Source organism: Nannospalax galili, unplaced genomic scaffold (genome assembly GCF_000622305.1).
Source record: "Nannospalax galili isolate Female #2095 unplaced genomic scaffold, S.galili_v1.0 scaffold17, whole genome shotgun sequence".
NCBI lineage: Eukaryota > Metazoa > Chordata > Mammalia > Rodentia > Spalacidae > Nannospalax > Nannospalax galili.
Genome location: NW_008342276.1, coordinates 8,039,706 through 8,059,798, shown reverse-complemented (window position 1 = coordinate 8,059,798; position 20,093 = coordinate 8,039,706).

Sequence of the window (20,093 nt, the reverse complement as noted above, 5' to 3'; positions counted from 1 at the left end):
CTGGTATTCAGAGAGTTTGAGGGGTGATATGTGTGCAAAGGTCTATGGGAAGTGAGGGAATTAGAAATTCAAATATTTTTGAGGTAAAACACTATAGTCAGAGGGTATGGTAAATAAATGCAACAGCCCCAAGTTTGCAACGAGTTTGGTATATTCAGGAAACATCAGAGTACTAGTCTAGTGCTCAGCTAGGGGGCTTATAGGTAAGATGAAAATCCTGGGTTTTGTTTCAATTTAAATGTGAAAGAGTTTGAGGACTTTGAATGGTGAAATGATGTGATCTGATTTTCTATGGCAAAGCATCCCTCTGGTGGAGAATTTTCTGAGTGGGTGGTGAGAGAGGTTATTGATATGGAAGCAGTGAGTTAAGCACCAAGTGTGCTAGTCAGTGGGCTGAGTAATGCTGCAGGAACATGCTTCATGTTTTGCAGCTTTGGGCCATGCCATTTCTACATGGTTGATGGAGCAGTTCCATCGGGGAAGCTGGGGTCACGGCAAAGGCAAAAGCGATGACATGAGTCACACGCTGATTCTGAACTTTCTTTCTTTTTAAAAGGATTTTATTTTTTATTTTATGCATATGAATGTTTTGCCCACATGTATTATGTGCACCACATGTATTTCTGATATGTGCAGAGGCCAGAAGAGGGTGTGGGATCCCTCTGAAGCTGGAGTTAAGGGAGGTTGTTTAGCTGCCATGCTGGAAATTGAACCCAGGTCCTTTGCAAGAGCAGTAATTGCCCCAAGATCAGTGCCTCTGTCACTTTCTAAAGCTGAATAGAGTGCTCTTATGTATGGAATGGTGTCATTAAAAGTGTTATGGAACCAAATAATTTGGACCCAATTCTTTTTGTCCCTCAGCCCGGAGGAAAGCTGCCTTCAACCTTGAAAACATGCACTCTAGCAGAACTGGACCACTTTCTTGTTCATTGTGAATGTGTGGACTGACATTTACACAGGAATCTCTTTGTTTTTCTCTATCCAGGTTCAAGGCAAAGTCTCTGTAAATGATAGGGCATGCTGTGAATGTGTTAGCCCTTTAACCATGGAGACACAAAGGGAGTCTAGAAAAATAAAAGCATCTCACTGACTATCCAGCATCAAGAGCAGGAAATAACTCTCTTCCAAGAGCAATACATTGAATTAAATGAGGATATATTACTCCAGAATGAGACTCCAAGGGACTTTCCGAAGTAATAAAGCAGACAGCAAAAACGATGAAGTGAGAAAGGTGGGGAATGGAAGAGGAAAGGAAATGTGTATATATTAGTGTGCATTTTTGTTTGGCCTGTGGGGCATGCCTGCCGATGGCTGATTCTGGTTGTGCTGAGATAGGCCGTGGAGACCTGGGAGAGCCAGATGTCACTTCTGTGGCTCTGCCTCAAGTGCCAATTATATCCAGAGTGAGCAAGCTAGGTTGGGGTGGCCAGGAGAGCAAGGCTGGGGGATGTTTCCTACACGCTTGAAAGACTTCAACATTTCCCAATGATGATTACGATTATTGCCTCTTATAATCATGTGCTCCCAGGCCAGGGCAGCATTTCAAATATTTAATAACCAGCAGGGAAAAGGCCCTGAGTAATTAGAATGGGCACAAGACCAATCAGAACAGAGGCTGACTGTACCAGAAATCTTAGTTGACTGGGATACTGTGTGTCTGGTGGAAAGAGTGTGGGCTCTGTAGCAGTAGGAGTTGGATACCATCTTAGATGTTTTGTGGAATCCCTTATATCTCTGCACCTTTGAAAACTTATGGTTCTATTGAGTCTCATTTTCTGCGTATCTATCAAAATAGTGTTTCTTTATAGTCATTTCCTCATATCTAAACAAAATAGTGTTTCTTCATAGTCATTTTGAAAACGAAGTAAAATATATTTCAGCTCTTTATTGCTAGGTAACAAATCAGTCAAAACACACAGTGGCTTAGTGGGCTGGGGAGCTGACTCAGTGTGTAAAGTGCTTTCTACACAATGAAGACCTGAGTTTCAACCCCCAGAATCCATGTAGAAATCTGGGTAAAACCCCACAGCACCATGTAAAAATTCCAGTGGGGGCACAGACAGCTGGCTCCCTGCAGCTTGCTGGCTCTCTATCCTAGCTGAAATCGAGAGCTGTAGGTTTAGTGAGAGGCTCTTTCTCAAAAAATAAGGTGGAAAGCAATAGAAGAAGTTACCTGAAGCTGACCTCTGTTTTCCATATGTGAATGCACAGGTGAGCACACACATGTGTATCACACATACACATGCACACACACACATACAAAGGACAGACAGACTCTCCCAATAAAACCCCCAGCTTTGGTGGCTTAAAGCAACAATGGTTTATTATTGCTGACCAGCTCTTTGGTTACAGGTGGCAAGTGCCTGGCAAATAGAAATGATTTTCTATAGATGATAGAACAAACAACAGTTGTCTGCTTTCTCTCGACATGACTTGCTGGAGACCTATTAATTTATTTCATGTAATTGTGAAGCTGGAATGGGGTGAAGGAAAAGATTACTGGAGCTGAGAACAAAAGGGAGTGAAAGAACAGACAGGCATGTTAGAATGTAAACCCACAGAAACGAGGAGAGAAATTGGAGAGAGGTGGGCAGCTAGACAGTGCTGAAGTTATCTATGAACTATGACGTTGATTAGGGTCTGAGAAGTCAAACGTGAGTGATGTTGAAGTTGGAGAAATAACTTTAAAGGAGTTTGTTTCACAATAGGGCAATAAGAAGAAATTGCTTAGAAGAAATAATACAGAGCAGACACTTCCATGGCCTGTGGAAGAGACTCTTATGCTTTGAGCTAGAGGAAGATGTTGCCTGTGGTGTTCAGAGAAGGGGTAATGATGAAGAGGGAATTTGCTGGTGAGAGCTTGGGTTCCAGAGGGCTCTGTGCAAAGCCTATGGAGAAGGTAAAGACTGGAGGTGGTTTCTTTGGAGGGTGTATTGGGAGTATTAAAATCTGTGTGGAAATGAGACTCCTGATGAGCTGTAGAGATCTAGCATGTACAGATGTTGGGGCTGATTCTGGATGGCTCCCAGAAGAGACTGATATCAAGTAAGAGTATGGCCCAATGTTCAGTTAGGGCCACCATGGGGCTCCTCAGTCTGTGGCTTACAGGGTTGAGATGGCAAGTGGGCCAGGCCACTGGTGGATACCTCGCTGGTGCTACCTGATGGGGGAGCTTGGGGATGTTCTGTGTATCCTTTAGATAGAACATCAGAGCTGTGCCCAGGTGAGGGTTGGGGGTGGTAGACTCCTCCTTGGTGGAAAAGACCTTGCCCTTGATTGAGGGGACTGAGGGTTTTGGTGTCTCTCTCATGGTTACAGCGTGGCATTGAACTATCCTGAATAAGGGCAGTGGGTAGTCTGAAATCGGTATCAGAACTGGAACTCAAACTCAGGTTTTCTGAATTTGAGATAACTTTAGATTAACTCCACTCCTCTGAGGGAAAAGATCTGGACCTGTCCATCTGAATGTAGGGAAGAGATGTGGCTAAGGAAGGGCAGAAAAGCAGGGAGTTGGCAGTCTTGCTAAAAACTCCAGAGAAGTTTTCAGGCATCTTTTAGCAGAAGCGACTCTTGTCTAGGCTTCCCGGTAGGTGCAGGGCAGTCCAGCCTCATCATGGTGTCTGAGCAATTGGGGAGAAACAGTGGAGGGAGGTACCTCTTTACAACACATTCAGGCAGAACTCCTGGTACTTGGCAGTCTGAGAACAGGGGGAGAGTAGTAAAGGACCCAGTAGTTCCCAGTGGCCCCTCGAAACCATAATGAGTTTAACTGTAGTCTCCAAAAGATATGTCTGTGTCCTAACCCTCTATTCCTGTGAATGTAACCTCATGTAGAAACAGGGTCTTTATGAGTGTAGTCATGCATCTGTCTCCAAAAGAACTCACCCTGACTTTAGAGTGGGTCCTGTAGCCAATGGCTGGTATTTTTAAAAGAAGCAGGAGCAAAGGGCTAGAGGACAGAAGCACAGGGCGATGAGCCTGTGAAAATAGAGGCAAGCATTGGAATGATGCTGTCCCAAGCCAAGGTAGAAGAGGCGAGAAAGAAACCTTTCTTAGAACCGTGGAAGTGAATGTGGCACTGTGGATATTTTGGACTTTTGGCTTCCAGAAGAGTGAGAGGATGCATTTCTGTTATTTTAAGCCAGTTGGTTTGTGATAATTTGTTATGCCAGCCTAGGAACTGAAGGCAATGGAGGAGATGTGGAGCCTGTATTAACTGTTTGGTTAGCAGAGGCCTGGGTCAAGATAGACTTCAACTGGTATTAGCTTATTTCCTATAAAGGACAGGGAAGATCTCACTGTGCCCCAATGCAACTGCTTCCCAGGGAAGACTCTCCTTGCTCTAGAGGAGGTCTTGCATCTGTAGTCTTGCCACCAGCCATCAGGAGGTGAAAGCTGTCCTCTGCACTTGGGAAAGAAGAAACCCTGATGGACTGAGTGCCTGCCTCCCAGAAACTCAGCTTGAAAGAGGTTACATTAAACTAGAAGAGCTAGAGAGCCATTCATTGGTACATTCATGCTTGCCCATACTCCTTGTGGAATGGGGCTTGTGAAAAAGTTCAGATTAGATATAGAAAACAAAAGAATGAGCAGGGCATGGTGGCACAAGTCTTCAATCCCAGCACTTGGGAGGCAGAGACAGGTGGACCTCTGTGAGATCCAGACCACACTGGTTTACATAGCGAGTTCCAGGCCAGCTGGGTCTACAGGGAGACCCTGTCTCAAAAAAAAAAAAAATTACACCAATGAAGTCTCCACAGTCTGGCAGTCTAATGAGGTCTGTATAATGATAAAACGAGGTGACATGCCAAGGTGGATGGGGAAATTTCACAGAGACCACCTCAAGATGAAGAACAATCAATGGATGCTGAGGGAGTGAGATCAGTTTTCTCCAGGGACTAGCTCCCTGAGAGGTTATCTAATCCCAGGTGGGTAACCCTAAACACAAGAACATACAAGCACCCTTAAATGGACTCAATGCCTTACATATACATATATGTGTATTTATAAATGTATGTATACATATGTAACAGTAATCAAAAAAGAGGATAAGAAATTGTGAAGGAGTGGGGGGAGTTGGTTGGGGACTGGGAAGGATGGAAATAATGCAAAGACAATACTCATGTATGAAATGCTCAAAAATAAAAATACAATCTAGTTTCATAATCTCAAACCACTTCATGTGGTAGTGAGAAGCAAAAGGTGTTTTATTTTGGAGCCGTGTTGCAGTTTCTCAGGGTGTGAAGAAAGCATTTGCAGTTGCCAAAAGGTCACGTGTGGAATTAGTTGCTAGGCTGTGGGATTACTTTCCTGGGTTTGCCAGGGAAGAGGGTGAAAGGGAAGACACAAACAAGCAGAGGCAGGTGGCTGGGGACTTAGGTAAATCACATAATTGTTCTTTGCTATCAAATCTGTTCCACTTCCACCTGATATTTTGCTGAGGGAACAAGTAAGATTCCATAGCTCAGTTTGCTGGAGTGGGCAAAATGCTAATCAAGTTTCTGCAGCCAGCAAAGTGGCAGAGAGGGCTTGCCTCTCTGGAGGAGAAAGGAAGGGAGGCTGCCTTTCAGAAAGCCTAGGAGTTGGGTAGTGCCTAGCTGACTCAGCAGGTCCCTCACAAGTACATGTCCCTCTTCATGTCCTTATTCACTTATTTCCACTGTGACCTTTTCTTAGTGAGCAGAGGGAGGACTCACAGCAGTGATGTTATTTTTTTTTTCTCTTTTAATCAAGAAAGATGATGTGCGTGAGAGTCATTACCAAGAGGATCAAAGGTTTGATGGTGCTGGGAGATGCTTCGGTCTCTATAGAAGCACCATTCCAACTCCCCAGTTAGACTTTGGAGATGGGTCACTGCGCAGTTGCTCGGAGCTTGGCACCAGACAGATGTTCAGTAGGTTTTGCTAAGTGAATGAATGAATGAATGAATGAATGAACACAGTCCACACTACATCCAGTTTTTGGCAGATTCAGGTCTTTAAGAGCTAGACTCTAGCCCACTGAGCTAGGCATTTTCTTTCTGTTTCATCTTGCTGTTAGAATAACCACAGCTTCTCCAAAGGATATTTTGTACTCTTGGAAGTTCTTTTGCTGAATGTTGCTATGATACAGTGTTGCAAAGAGCTGACTGCTCAGAAGCAAGAGTAAGTACTATTTAAGTTGGGTAAGTAAGAAGGCATACTGCTGGGTGGATAGCATTTGTTAGATGATCCTAGTATTTTTGAGGGGTCAGCCTCAAAAGCATTTTATATGTATGTGCTGGTGAACTTTAGCTTTCAGTGATTGTGATAGCCTATTTCTATTTGGTAAAAAATATTTCCTACTTACACGCACACACACATACACACACACACACATGAGTGGAAACAGGTGAATATATCTATTATCTATCTATCTATCTATCATCTATCTATCTATCATTTATCTATCATCTACCTATCTATCTATCAATCATCTATCTATTTATCTAATCTATCATCTATCTATCCTATCTATCTTCATCTTCTATCTATCTATCATCTATCATCTATCTATCTATCTATCTATCTATCTATCATCTATCTATATCTATCTATCTATCTATCACCTATCTATCTATCATCTTCTATCATTTATCAACTATCTATCATCTATCTATCTATCTATCAATCATCTATCTATCTATCTATCTATCTATCTATCATCTATCTATCTATCTGTCTTCTATATGTCCATGTATCTGTGTCCATTTATTTGTCAATCATTATCATCTCTATTTGTATGTATCTATTTACCTGTGTCTATTTCTATATATCCATCACTAATATATTTAAATTAAATTGATTTAGAACTTGGGGGAAAAATTAAAGCGTCTCTTCAGATTGCATAAACTCTTGGAGTGGCCCAAAGCTAGACTACCACTTATGGTCTTAAACACTTGCTATGAAGGTTTGTACCTCTGATGATTCTGTTAATTTAGAGTTTGCTTTTCCCCAACTTATATACAGTTTTTTTAAAAAAAGCTTATTAGTTGTTCATCACATTGTACTTTATTTAGTCTATAGAAGCAGCGAGCTTATCCTTATCAACTTGTCTTTATACAGTTCAAAGTGAAAGGTTAAAATTCTGAAGTTGTGCAGAGAGTTATTTGGTCTGGGTGGACACAACTCACTTTTGAAGTCAAGATACTCAGCTCAGAGTGGACAGAGCCAGAGAGCAGCACCCACCTCCTACCACAATGGCTCATCCATATTTGTAAAGGTCTACAGAGAAAGTTTCATAGTATCACATAAGGAAACATAATGAGGAAAAGGGATTCTCAGTGGAACCCAGCGTAAAGCTTAGCACATAGTAGGCTGTTGTGTGACTTTTCCTGGGAAGAAGTGATAAATCTTTATTCATCCCAATAAGGCACACATGACAGACCAAAGAAATGATTCCACCTAAGTCTGTATTAGTAAACCAGTGGGGTTATTGTGGTTACTTACAGGAGTATGGTTGAGGGGTTATTTACAGGAACACGAGTGTCTCAAAGGCAATGGCATCATGGAAAAGCCCATCCTAGCCTGGGTGACAACTCACAAAGGCTGCATTCCTGGAGCTCCCTGCACAACTTGCAGGCAGCTCAGTGGACAACAGTTGCTGTGTATTATAACCTTGGGGAGGGGCCTTGTGGATCCTGTAAGTTTTATTCGGTTTCTGAGCCTTGTAAGTTTCATTCACTTTCCACATCTTATAAGCCCCTCTCTCTCCTTCCAGTTAGGAGGGAATAGGCTCACATCATAGGCATTTAACACTTTAAAATAGTAACACATTAAGCCTAACATTATTAGATAATTTTTATTGCCTTTTTGTGTATGGATGATAAATCTTCGTGTATAACTTTGGGGGCGGTGCTGGATAGCTTCAGTTGTCAGCGTGATACACACGGGAAGGAGGAACCTCAATTAGGCATTTTCCTCTACCAGAGTTCCTGGGTGGCATGTCTGTGAGGCATTTTCTTGATTGTTGAGTGTTGCGGGAGGGCCCAGCCCACTGTGGGTAGTGCCATCCTTGGGCAGGTGATCCTGTGTTGTATAAGAAAGCAGGCTGAGCACAGGCCAGGGAATCATGTGGTCCCTAAATTCACCACATCATGATGAAGACACGATAAATTTTGGGACAATTTTTTTTTTCAAGAGCCTCTGCTCTTGTAGACTGGATGTTTCTGGGTTATGTGGTATGGATACGAACTACTGAATCCACAGTTGTCCATTGCTGTACTGCTGTTGAGTCTTTTGGACTTGAGTAATGTAACCTTAACATTTCTTAAGCCCTTGGACAGTGGTGTTGGCCAAGATCCTTAGTTTTGACCGTGAACCACGCATGGAATATATGTTGGTTTCATTCTTATGATTTCCTGATCCTTCACATATGAAAGGATCCATTGTAATCCCCTTGTCAAAAGTGGCTGCTAAGAATCTTGAAGTGTGGAGCCATATTGGAAGGTCAGCATTGGTCTTTCTTGCTGGCAGGTAGATTATTTGGTAGTGGCTTGATTATTCTCAGGGAATGGGCTCACATTACATATTTTCTACCCCTGTCACCATGGTCACTATTTTTACTTCCATTGTACCAGGAAAGATGGCTGATTACGGAAGTAGGCTAGGTCACCTGGCCATGTTTTGTTTACTTGGCTTTTTCATGTCGTTTCCAAATGGTATATGACATAAAATCTTTAAACGCCTTTTATTTTTAATAGATCCATTCCCTTGCCCCTTCTACGAATCTCTTTTTCCCGAATCAGATCTTCTGATGTTTTTGTTTCCAGGATCCTGATGAATCAGGCCAGTCTTTGACCACTGCCCATATTCTTGCCTTGGGCTGTTCCTGCACCCAGACAGGATAGAAGTTCTTACCAGGAAGACTTTCTTTCATCACTGTCATTTTTAGCTTGGATGTACATGCTGAACCAACTCATATAAGGCCAAGATTTATCTTCTGTTCCATCGATAGTCATAAGATAACTCTCTCCATCTATTTCCCGCCTGCCCCTGCTGGGGGAGAGGTACTAGTCTAACAATGGTGGATGATAGGGGCTCAGGACAGCTGCTTGTGCTCTCTGAACCATCAGTGCCTATATTCCATCATACTGCCTCCATCACATACTAGATTGCATTTGTCTTGAGTTATGACTTGGATCTGAGAGACCCTAGCTTGTCACGTGAGTTTCTAGCTGCATTGTTGTTTGATGTCCATGGTTCTCTACTAGTATGTGAGAAATTGGTATTGAAATGTGAGGCAGTGACAATAGGGTACCGCAGAGAAATTTTCTGATTTGTGAGAATACACTTTCCTCAGACTCTAAAGGGGCATACTGAGAGTTGTATTTCTTTATTAGTAACATATGTAGGATTAATAATTTGTCATTTATCCTTGGTAGGTTATTCCAATATGCTATTGTATCCCTACAAACTATACCAACTATACCAATGTGGTAGCTTTTGAGTTTTGGGGTTTATTTTCCATGAGTTTTGAGGCAGTTGCCACATCTTGCCCATTCCATTCTACTTTTAGGAGGCCATTTGTCCAATGTGATATTCTGTAGAATTCCCAGAAGGTCCACATCCCTTCAGGCTGTATTAATTCAGAGAGTAAGAAAGCTCATTGAGACATTATGTAAGAGCATAAATGTCCCCTCACACTGCAGTTGGCAGAATCTGGTGCTTTACAGTTGTAGGACTGAGGTCCTTCTTTCCTGATGATGATCGGGGGTGGGGGTGGGCTGCTGTCAGTCCCTGGAGGTAGCCTGAAGTCCTGGCTACATGACCCTATCATTCTCTGGTAGCCAGCATGAGATACTCTCATTTCAGGATACCAAAATAGATATTATATTATAATATAATATAACATCATCACAGGACTGGGAAGGGACCAATCTCCATATCATACAGCATGTTCAGGACTCGGTGATGGAGAGTATTAGGATATTCCTGGACACTATGGTGGATTATGGCTGCTGAAGAAGTTGATTGGCTAATCAGAAGTCATATAGCCTTTCTAGACCGAAGTGCAGAATGTAGATCATGATTTGAACAGCCTTCTTGGTTCTCCCAAAGTTAGTGCATATATATAATACCATTAGAGGTGGGTAAAAGAGTTAGTTCACTACATACAGTGGGTGTCTTAGGGCTTTAAGGCTAATTCTTTTTTAAAAAAATAATTTATTATTTTTATTTTATGTGTATGTGTGTATTGCCTGCATGTAGGTAAGTGCACCCATGTCGTGCAATGCCCTCGGAGGACAGAAGAGGCTGTTGGATCCCCTGGAACTGGAGTTATGGACAGTTGTTAGCTGCCATATGGGTGCTGGGATTCGAGCCCGGGTCTTCTGTAAGAACAGTCAGTGTTCTTAACCCCTGAGCCATCTCTCCAGCCCCTAAGGCTAATTCTTTTGCAGAAACCTGACTGAGAAAAATGTAAGGACAGAGATATTATTCTCAAGTGACCAAAATTCCACTATTAATGTATGTGTTCATTTAATCATCCAGCTATTTGTTATGCCATTTAGCAAGTACTTACACACAGAAGTAGACTCCCTGGTCATAGGCATTATACTTTAGAATAGAAAATTACTTGAATTATTGTCAGATAAACTTACAAATGATGGAACTGAGAAACCCAGACAGATTGGATAATTTACTCCAAGGTGTTGGTGCTTATTTAAGACAGAGTTAGTGTCATAACCAAAGTTCCAAAAGGAAATAATGGACCCAGGAATAAATTGTATAGTATTATATTGTAAAGTCAGGAATATGTGGCCAATTTAAATTTTATTAATATGTGTCTTATTTCTCTGAGCACCACCCAGAGGCACAGGATGTAGTTTTTCTTTCTACCTATATTTCTCTAGAAAGCTATGTGCCATCAGTAGCTTTTAAGCTAGAAGTTCTCATTGTCCTGGCTTTGATTTAGTTTGAGCCAAGGGAGCAATTTAGATCTCAGAAGTTCCTCTTCCAGCTGCAATTCAAAGCACAGGAATGAAAATGCTCTCCAGCCTCTGGGAGGGGAAGCACTAGCTTGCCATTAAAGCCAGCAATCTGCAAAACTGTTTCTCTCACTAAGCATGAAACCCAGCTTTTTGCCAATCTTCACTGTAAGTCGGGAAGCCACCGTCAAGAGGACATGTTCTGGAACTCTCAACTTGGAAGCTTGAACAGAATTCAAACTGTCTCTTCTCTGTGCACTAGGATCTGCATAACCTTAATTTTCTCATTCTTCTAGGACTGAATTGTACACATTTTTGTTTCTAGCCCAGTGCTGATTTTGTTTTTACTGACATATGAACTAAATTCATTTAATTTAATTTGTATCTGAGTTCTGCCAATTCCCAATTTTGCAATCCAGTCAAAAGCATTATACTATTATTATCACCAAGGTGACTTTCCTTGGCATTTGGCTACTGGCATCATGCCAGAGATCAACTCTGGTCCCAAGGAAACTGTTCTCAGTACCCAGGAAAGGATGCTAGAGGAGAATTATTTCCATAGTAACCACACAGGTTCCAAATTTGGTACCTGTGGATTTAAGCCTAAATTATTTACACTGTCAATTTCTGTTTAATTTTTTTTTTTTGGTCTTTTTGAGACAGGGTCTCTCTGTAGCCCCACTGGCCTGTAACTCACTACGTAGACCAGGCTGGCCTTGAACTCACAGATATCCATCTGCCTCTGCCTCCTGAGTGCTGGGATTAAAGGCATGTGCCACCACGCCCAGCTGTTTCTGTTTAATTTTTAAGTTCTTGCTTTTATATTAGGAAAGAAATCAAGGTTGCAGGTGGATCCTGCTAACATTTGCTTATTTATAGGCAGAGGGTTTATTGGGTCATGGCAAGGTCATGGGTGGAGCTGGCCTTAGTGCTAATTAGAATCTAGTATTGTGGAGCTCTCAGTGTTCTATACTAGAATGGAACACTTTCCTGGTCCTGGTATATGTCCTGGATTTTCTATTCCTTTTGTAGGGTAAGAGGGTGAGTTTTCTCTTACTGTAAATTAAGAGAGAGTAGATGGGGTATTTCTCAGTTTGACTTCACCTTGGAATTCCAGAGATGACTCTTCTTAGTCTCCCCCTGAACTTGAAGGCATTTGTTGTTTTTCTATACTGCTTAGGACTGGGTGCAAAAGTCTAAATTTGAATTTTCTTATTACTTTCTGTACTTTCTCACAAACAGAACCCACAATATTTAGTAACATTTGCTATTAGTGGCATTTTGACTCTCATCCACGTGACCTTATATAGTTCTCAATGATTTTGAATGTAGGTAGGGAAAGTAATGCTATTTACCAAATCCACTTGACTCCTATCATAAATCCTTGCTTTGGTAGGTATTTATTGTGACGACTATTTAGCAGGCCCAGAGGGAAAAGAGATGATTCTGGCCCTTGAAAGGTTCACAGTCTAGAGAGAATTATCTGCTGATGTATTTTCAGGGTTTTTTACTTTTAATAAATATTTTCTGAGTGAAGGAAAAATGAAAACGAAGCATTGAATGGTGGTAAGCCTGCAGTAGATACAGAAGTATGTTTTCCAGCTCTCCAGCAATGATCAGATACTGTGTTCCATTGCTGGGGCCTCTGGATGCTGGGGGCTCTTAGATGGCACTCAAAGAATTGCCTTAGTGGAAGAAAGGCTCATCGAAGATCATGCCCCTTCCCTTAGGACAGTTTGCAACTAGAGCAAGAGATAAAAGTCTGGCTCCCGTGTTTCAACTTGAGATAACTCGAAATGACTGTCTGAGCTCCAGATTACTGTGTAGGTTCAAGCTAGGGCTTTCATGTGACTATGTGACTGTCTCTCAGTTCAGCCTCTCTACCCATCCCTGCTTCTCTTATCCCTCTGAGTATCCATTCTGAGAGTACCCCACCATAAATTTCCAATGTGTATTTCCATGTCAAACCTGATCACGGTGTAAGTGCAAACTATTGTGGGGTTGTAGGGAGAGAGTTAGGAAAGTAGGACCAAAAATGGAGTGAAGTGGAGAATGGAGGCTTGGAAAAGAACTGGATTGGGGCTTGTTAGAGAAGGAAGAAAGGAAGGTAGGATGCAGCTGCAGTGGATGTGGGAATGTGGGATTCTGAAATGCTGGAAACTGGTGTCCTTTGCTGAGTACAAAGGTCTCGCATTTGCTGTTGACCTCTATTACCCTGACTTTGTTAAGGAGGTTCTGTACAGATGTCTTTGATCTACCACCCATAGCAATGAGAGAGAGAGAGTAAGTGTGGATTTGACAAGTCAGGAATTTGAGGCCACTTTTGCCAGAAGGAATTTCTGGGCAGAAGAGGTAGCAGAGTGCGGTGCCTGACTCTTCGGAGTGCCAGCTGTATCTGGGCTTGCCTGAACTCCTGGGGTTCCCTGACATCATGCCTAGGTATGTACAAGGTGCCAGGAATGGAGAGAAAAGCAACATGCCTGCTGGGGCCAAGCAGGCAAACTGAAATGAGCATCTGTTTCTTCTCTGGCAGGTGTGAGGGTGGAGGGATGAAGCTGGTGAGCAGCAAGTGGCCTGGAGGCAATAGAAGGGGATGGTAGGGCCGGTGAGGTGGTCAGACTTGGTTATTGATACAGAACATCTGCCCCACTCTCCTGTGCTGCGTAAAAGGAAAAGAAAGTTTTCTAAAAGGATAAAGATTTCAATCCTCATTATTGCTCTGTCCCACACAAATTTTGTGAAATTATGATCCAATTCAAAAAGCACTGCATACGTGATACATGCCAGAAGTCCAGCTAAGCAATCTGCCTTACTGGCTTCGTGGTTGGGTTTAATCAAAGAAGAACCAGCTCCTAAAATAATTCTTTTAAATAGGAGAAGGATTAACTGAAACACCATGTACTATTTAGTTGATTTTAACTATACTTTGTTCTAAGCCATTTCAGAAACTTCTGGAAACAAAATTTAGACTGTCTTAGGAGATACCCAAGGAGGAGAGTCCAGCACCCAGGTCCGTTTGGCTCTCACAGGAAACTCCTATCTGTAGAAGGAGTGTTTGAATTCCTCCCATCTGGAGCTCCTTTTTCCAACATGGAGCTCATCAGTGGAAAGATGGAACTATTTTCTGCTGCCTTCAAGATTCTACCTATGAGTAAGAAAATTTGAAGGTATATGGAATCATATTTCTGCCTCCATACATGCATACTAATTTTGAGGTTAAGGGCACTGCACGAAAAATGGAGGTAAATGACAACCTTACATTCTTCAGCACTCAGCACAGTCACTGTCTAGCACCTGTGAAGCCCTGAAGCTCTCCTTACTTGGGTTTTTTGGGGTACATCTTCTCTGCAGCTCACCTCACCCTGAGCTTGTTGTCTCACTCAGTACTAAGCATCCTGAATTAAAATAAAAATTCCACATTTATCTGATTGCTTCTGATCAGTGCTGGGGCAGACACCAAGATGGAATTAGAATAGCAATAAATATATTGGAGAACATCTGTGAGGGCTGAAGGGGGAGAATAAAGTAGCCAAGTAGAATCTCCAGATGCTGTGTTGGTTTGACACCTGTGAAAAGAGAGAGGAGGAAAGATGGGGTGGGAAAAGTCAAAGACTATTCCTGTTTTGGTTGTTAGCCTTAGCCTTTAATGACTGTGCCAGCTCTCTAGCCCAAGCTAGAGGGTTTTGGCCATAGCAGTAGAGTTGCTGAGCCAGTCCTGCTTCCAGTTAAACCCCTCTACCATGAATAGGAACAGGTTGACTATAATTACTAGTTAGATTTGTGCATTGACTCGGAGCAGCCTAGGCAAATCATGACATTTGTATTCAAGTAGGTCAGGCCTGAGTCTTCTATCCGTGTTTCCTGTAGCAAGTCCTCTCAAAGATCTAAGAGATGTGTTTCCATGGTCACCATAATCTTTTATTCAGACAGGAGGCTCTTCAGGGCATGAACTGATCTCACATATCTATATCCTCAGGGGCCTCACAGTGGTTAGTGGATCTGGTACTCAGAAAATACTTGGTAAACATTTGTTGAAATACTGCCAGAAATGTATTTGGAGAGAAGCAGAGTTGAGTGAGTAGTTTGAGTTTATTTGTGAGGAAAGTTATCGAAGTTTCTAAACAGAAGATCTGAACTGTGTGCAAAAAGGTAGAATGGATTTAAGTGGGACTTTTCACTTTTGCTGTATTATAGGACTATGCTTGGTTGTTAAGAACAGAGAAGGCACAGACAGAGAAAGATCTGGGAGTTGATATCTTTAAAATTTGAAGACTTGAGATAGAGAAAGTGAGGAGTTAAAGATGTCGGCAAAACTTCCAACCTCAGGCATGGGGTGCATGGGGCAAGAAGAGGAAGAAAAACTGTTATTTCAAGGCCAATTGCAAAATTTAGTGCCAGATTTGTTGAGCTGAAGGTTCTTAAAACATCCAGGTGGAAGTGTCCAACTGACAGCCAGAATTGCCCATCAGGAGCTTGGCAGAGACATCCGGGTTAGAGAAACATATTGAGGAAAAGGGGTGATGAGACCAAGGTGAAAATAGACAGTGGAGTTCAAAGATTAATTGAAATGGGCCTGCTGTATGTTTTGTAGACAGCTGTTAAGCCATTTGTACCTTTTGTAGACTTAAATAAAGCAGACGGAACGATGCTGTTCACTTCTATTCTTTTGATTCTTTGGTGAGACGGATTTCTCTTATGTCTATTTTTTTCTCCTCAATTGTGAGCTTTCCAAGACTTTCTTTTTACCTTTGAAGCTCAGAGAACAAGCATAGTGATTGGCACAAAAGCTGTGAAGTCCTGAGGGGCAGAGACCTTGCTTATTTATGTCTGTCTGCTGTCTAAAATGGTACCTAGACCTTAGGAAGTTTGTAGTGAATAGATGTCGAATTGAATGATTCAATTTGCATAATGCTTTATAGTTTAGTAAATCCTTGAAAATACAATGGAGCCCTTAATCCTTACAATAATGTTGTAAACTGTTATAACTCCCATATTCAAAGGATGAAACTAAACTTCCAAAAGGTTAAGTAGCTTACTTGAAGTCGGTCAGGAAAGGCTAGGTTAATGCTCAGTCACAAACAAGAATGAAAAATATAGTGCTTAGCAATATAGAAGTTTAGTTATTGTGTGAAGTCCAGTGTGAGTCTGGGAAACGCCTCTGGGGGTAGTGTCTTCCAAGTGTTGGCTCAGAATTCTGGGTTTTGCCAATCTTTTCTTTAAAACATATTTGATTTATTATTTTTATTTTTATGTGTATGAGTGTATTGTCTACATGTATGTAAGTGCACCAGTGTCATACGGTACCTGCAGAGGTCAGAAGAGGGTGTCAGATCCCCTGGAACTGAAGTTACGGATGATTATTAGCTGAACCTGGTCCTTTGCAAGAGCAGCCAGTGCTTTTAACCACTGAGCCATCTTTCCAGCTCCGATATTGCCAATCTTGTATCAATAAGCGCTTTTATAATTGCTGCAGAAGACCATGGAGAGCTAGATCCTGATTCTTAAGAATCACATTTCTTCAACTCACATTTCATTGGCTAAAGAAGGAATATGACCTCATCTAACCTTATCTAAGGCAGGGCTCCCTCCCTCTGAGCCCAGAAGAACTGGAACCATGGACAAGCAGCTTGATCATCAGCACACACACAGAACTAGACCTTGAGCTTAGATTTCTTGGCCAGAAGCAGGACACTTTTTACTATTTGTCTCTCATTTTAATTTTTATTAAGCAGATTCAGAAAATTGCCCACATTAATGCCAGTTTCTAATATTTAGTTCCTATCCCAGGAATATTCATGTTCTCCATCCCGTTATTCCACATTTTCTCTTGACACAGGCCTAAACCTGGACATTTGGCATTGGTATTGGACTAAAAAGGCACACAGAGTCCCACAATGAGGATGATATTTGGGCAAAGGGCCCAGCTGCTCTATCTTGCTTTGCCAAGATTGCTTTACTCCTTTTCCCTTTGAGTTTTTGAGAGCGAGAAATACCCCTGTGGTGTGACACTGGCCTTAGCTTGGCTAGTATTTCCTACACTCTAGGGTCCCCTCTAGTGAAAGCTGTGCTAGAGACACACCATAGGCTTCAAGCTTCCCTGGGTGTCTCACCTCTGTACAAGGCCAAATCTGTATCTTGGTAGATATTCACTCTTCTAGGGACAGGAAACATGGCCAGCATGTTGTGATGAGAGGAACTAGAAGATCAGGACCATGGTGTGCAGACAGAGGGGATAGTGTTAAATGGGCTGGGCAGAGGGGAAGACATAGGCATGATTTACTTTTTAAAAATCATGATTTATTTTTTACAACCACTAAACTGGGTCCAGGAAATACATAAATACTTAGCCATCAGCTTGGCTGTCCTGGGGAAGACTGGCTCAGAGAGCTGACATTGTTTTCTCCAACTACCTATATGTTAACTCATAAGAGTGTAGACACCCTTAGATGTTTGGAGTTCACAGTTAGAGTTAAGCTGCTTCCCCTGCAGCCCAAGATAGCTGTCTCTTTGACATATAACTTTGAAAAAAATCCCAAAGTAGAAATAAAGACTCCAGGGTCTTATCATCAGTATAAGGAAAGCTAACATTACTGCATGTTTGTTTTGTGCTAGGCCTAAATGCTGAGTTACTTTATTTACTCAGAATAAAAGACTATGGAATAGGTGCTTTGAATGCCCCTCTCCCCCCATCAGTAAAGAATACATGGTTCATGAGGGCAGGTATTTTTCATCTATTTTGATGTATCTCTATTTCCTAGACTAGTGCTTATTATACATTAGTTGCTCAGTGTGTATTTGTTGGCTAGTAAGTTCAAGGTCACTGATTGAACCACAGAGGTACTGTGGTTCTGAGGTAATCTGATTCAAGGCTCACCTTCACTCAGTGCACTGCATTGCAACCTCTTGTCTATGTTTAGCACATGAATTATGATGAATACAATGTTTGCTAATCATTGCATGCTTGCTGTCTTGTCCTGGTCTATGAACACTGAGAGGTAGAGATGATGCCTGAACAGTAGGTACATGCTGATTGCCTGTGTAGTTGCAGGGTCCTTGGGTGTGGAGGAGGCAGCCACACCTGACAGCTGGCTTTCCATGGGAGGGTCTGTCTGTCCTTACCCCTCCTTGAGGAGACAGTCAGTGTAGTTTCACTGCTCCACTAGGGGGAACCAAATGCAAACAAAACACCCCTTGCCCTCCTAAGCCTAGGGAGGCCTAGGCAGCTCTAAGGTGGGGTAGGCTGGCTGGGCTAACCTTGGAAAAGGTAGTCATGTGTCCTGATCACTCTGCTCTCTTCTTGCCCGGTGGCAGCTTTTACAATCAAGGCATTTGGGATGACTTCTATCCTTGTGGGGCCAGGACTGTTCAGTTCTTGGGATTCCCGTTGCTTCTGCCAGTGCTGACATATGGATTTGCCTTTGGAGTAGAATAGACAGAGTTTGCAGGGCTGCCAGCCTAGTGATGAGGCTGCTCTGGTTTTACAGGGGAAGCCCTGAAATCAAGACCTAGCATATGAAGTGTGTTTTTTCTTTCTCGGTATCCTTCTCCTCTTAAAAGGCAGAGAAGGACATCTCTCATATTTCAGAAAGAAGTCATTTAAAGTTGAATCTTCCCTTTCCTTAAACACTTTTTTATTCGTTGGAAGTTCCATACATTTATACAATGTATATTGATTCTATCCATCCACAAGTACTGCTCTCCAGCTCCCTCTAGTGCTCCCCCATCTCTCTCACAGCTTCATGTTTTCTTTTTTGCTATTAATAGCTCATTGAGTCCAGTTACTGCTGCTCATATACACATATGGCCAGCGTCCACTTCCCCCAAAGGGGAGTGACTCTCCCTCCCTCAGTAACCATCAATTGCCAGTAGCTCCTCCGATAAGTGTGGGGTATCAGGACCCCCCCACCATCCATGCTGGAATTTTGACTGACTTAATCTTGTGCATGTCATGTCATGTCTAGAAGTCAGTATTTCACAGCTCTCCTCCTCATTCCTGCTCTTACATTATTTCTGACCCCCTCTTCTGTGAAGTTCCCTGAGTTGTGGATGGTTGATATAGATGACTGTGCATAGCTGAGCACTCAGAGTAATTTATACTCAGCACTTTGATTGGTTATGAGTCTCGGTAGTAACCACTGCCCACTGCAAAGAGAAGCATCTCTGGTATAGACCCTAGAGAAAAATTTATTTTTGTCACATTCCTAAACCAACGTAATTTCTTACTATATTCTAAATATGTATCCTTATATTTACAAAGTGTACCTCTCACCCCTCATCCAGGAAGCTTCTTTTTGCAGCAGATGGAAAGTCTATTAGAAAGTCTCCATCTGGTCAGACACAACTGGTCAGACACAGAGAACAAGTGTCTGTGAGGCACCAAGCCCCAAGTGACACATCTGCAATGCAGCCTCTATACCTAAGGCTGAGGGAACACAGTGGAACTGGCAGGGGAAAGAATTCTAATTAATCGGTTCTCACCAGTGGAGCTTCTTCATGCAGCATATGGGGATTAGCCCAGAAAGCCACAACTGTCCAAAGTGCAGAGAATAAGAGACTATAGAATGCTTATCCCTGAATAGGACACCGATATCAAACTTCTGCCACTCCAGGTTCAGGGATCATTGTGCAAGAGGAGGCAGAAAGATTGTAAGAGTCAGAGGTGGTGGATGACCACAAGGAACTGAGAGTTTTCCAGACAGCTGGTCAGTTACTCATATGAACTTACAACAATGGTAACAGAATGCACAGGACCCATGCAAGCTCAGGCTAGACAAATTCCCAGCATAGAAATAGAGAAGTGGGCAAGAAGCCCCAACCTTAGTAAAGGAACCATTGGCAATTGATAACTTCTGGGAGAATCAACTTTTTTTAAAGGGTGTGATGCCAAATAGGTTAACCAGGCTCCAGTGGATGAATTGACTCTGAAGGTCATTTGGAGATAAAAATTTGCCTGAATAGGCCTTAATATATGTGACAGAGTACATGAAATCTGGAAGGGGACTATCAGAGGGGTGGAGATAGGGGAGGTCTAAATATGATAAAAATATATTGGATGAATGTTGCACTAAATTTTCCCCTTCCTGCTCTTTGTTTGACCTGCCCTCAATCATTCAGGGTCTCGTGGGCCTGACACTGGTTGACAAACCAG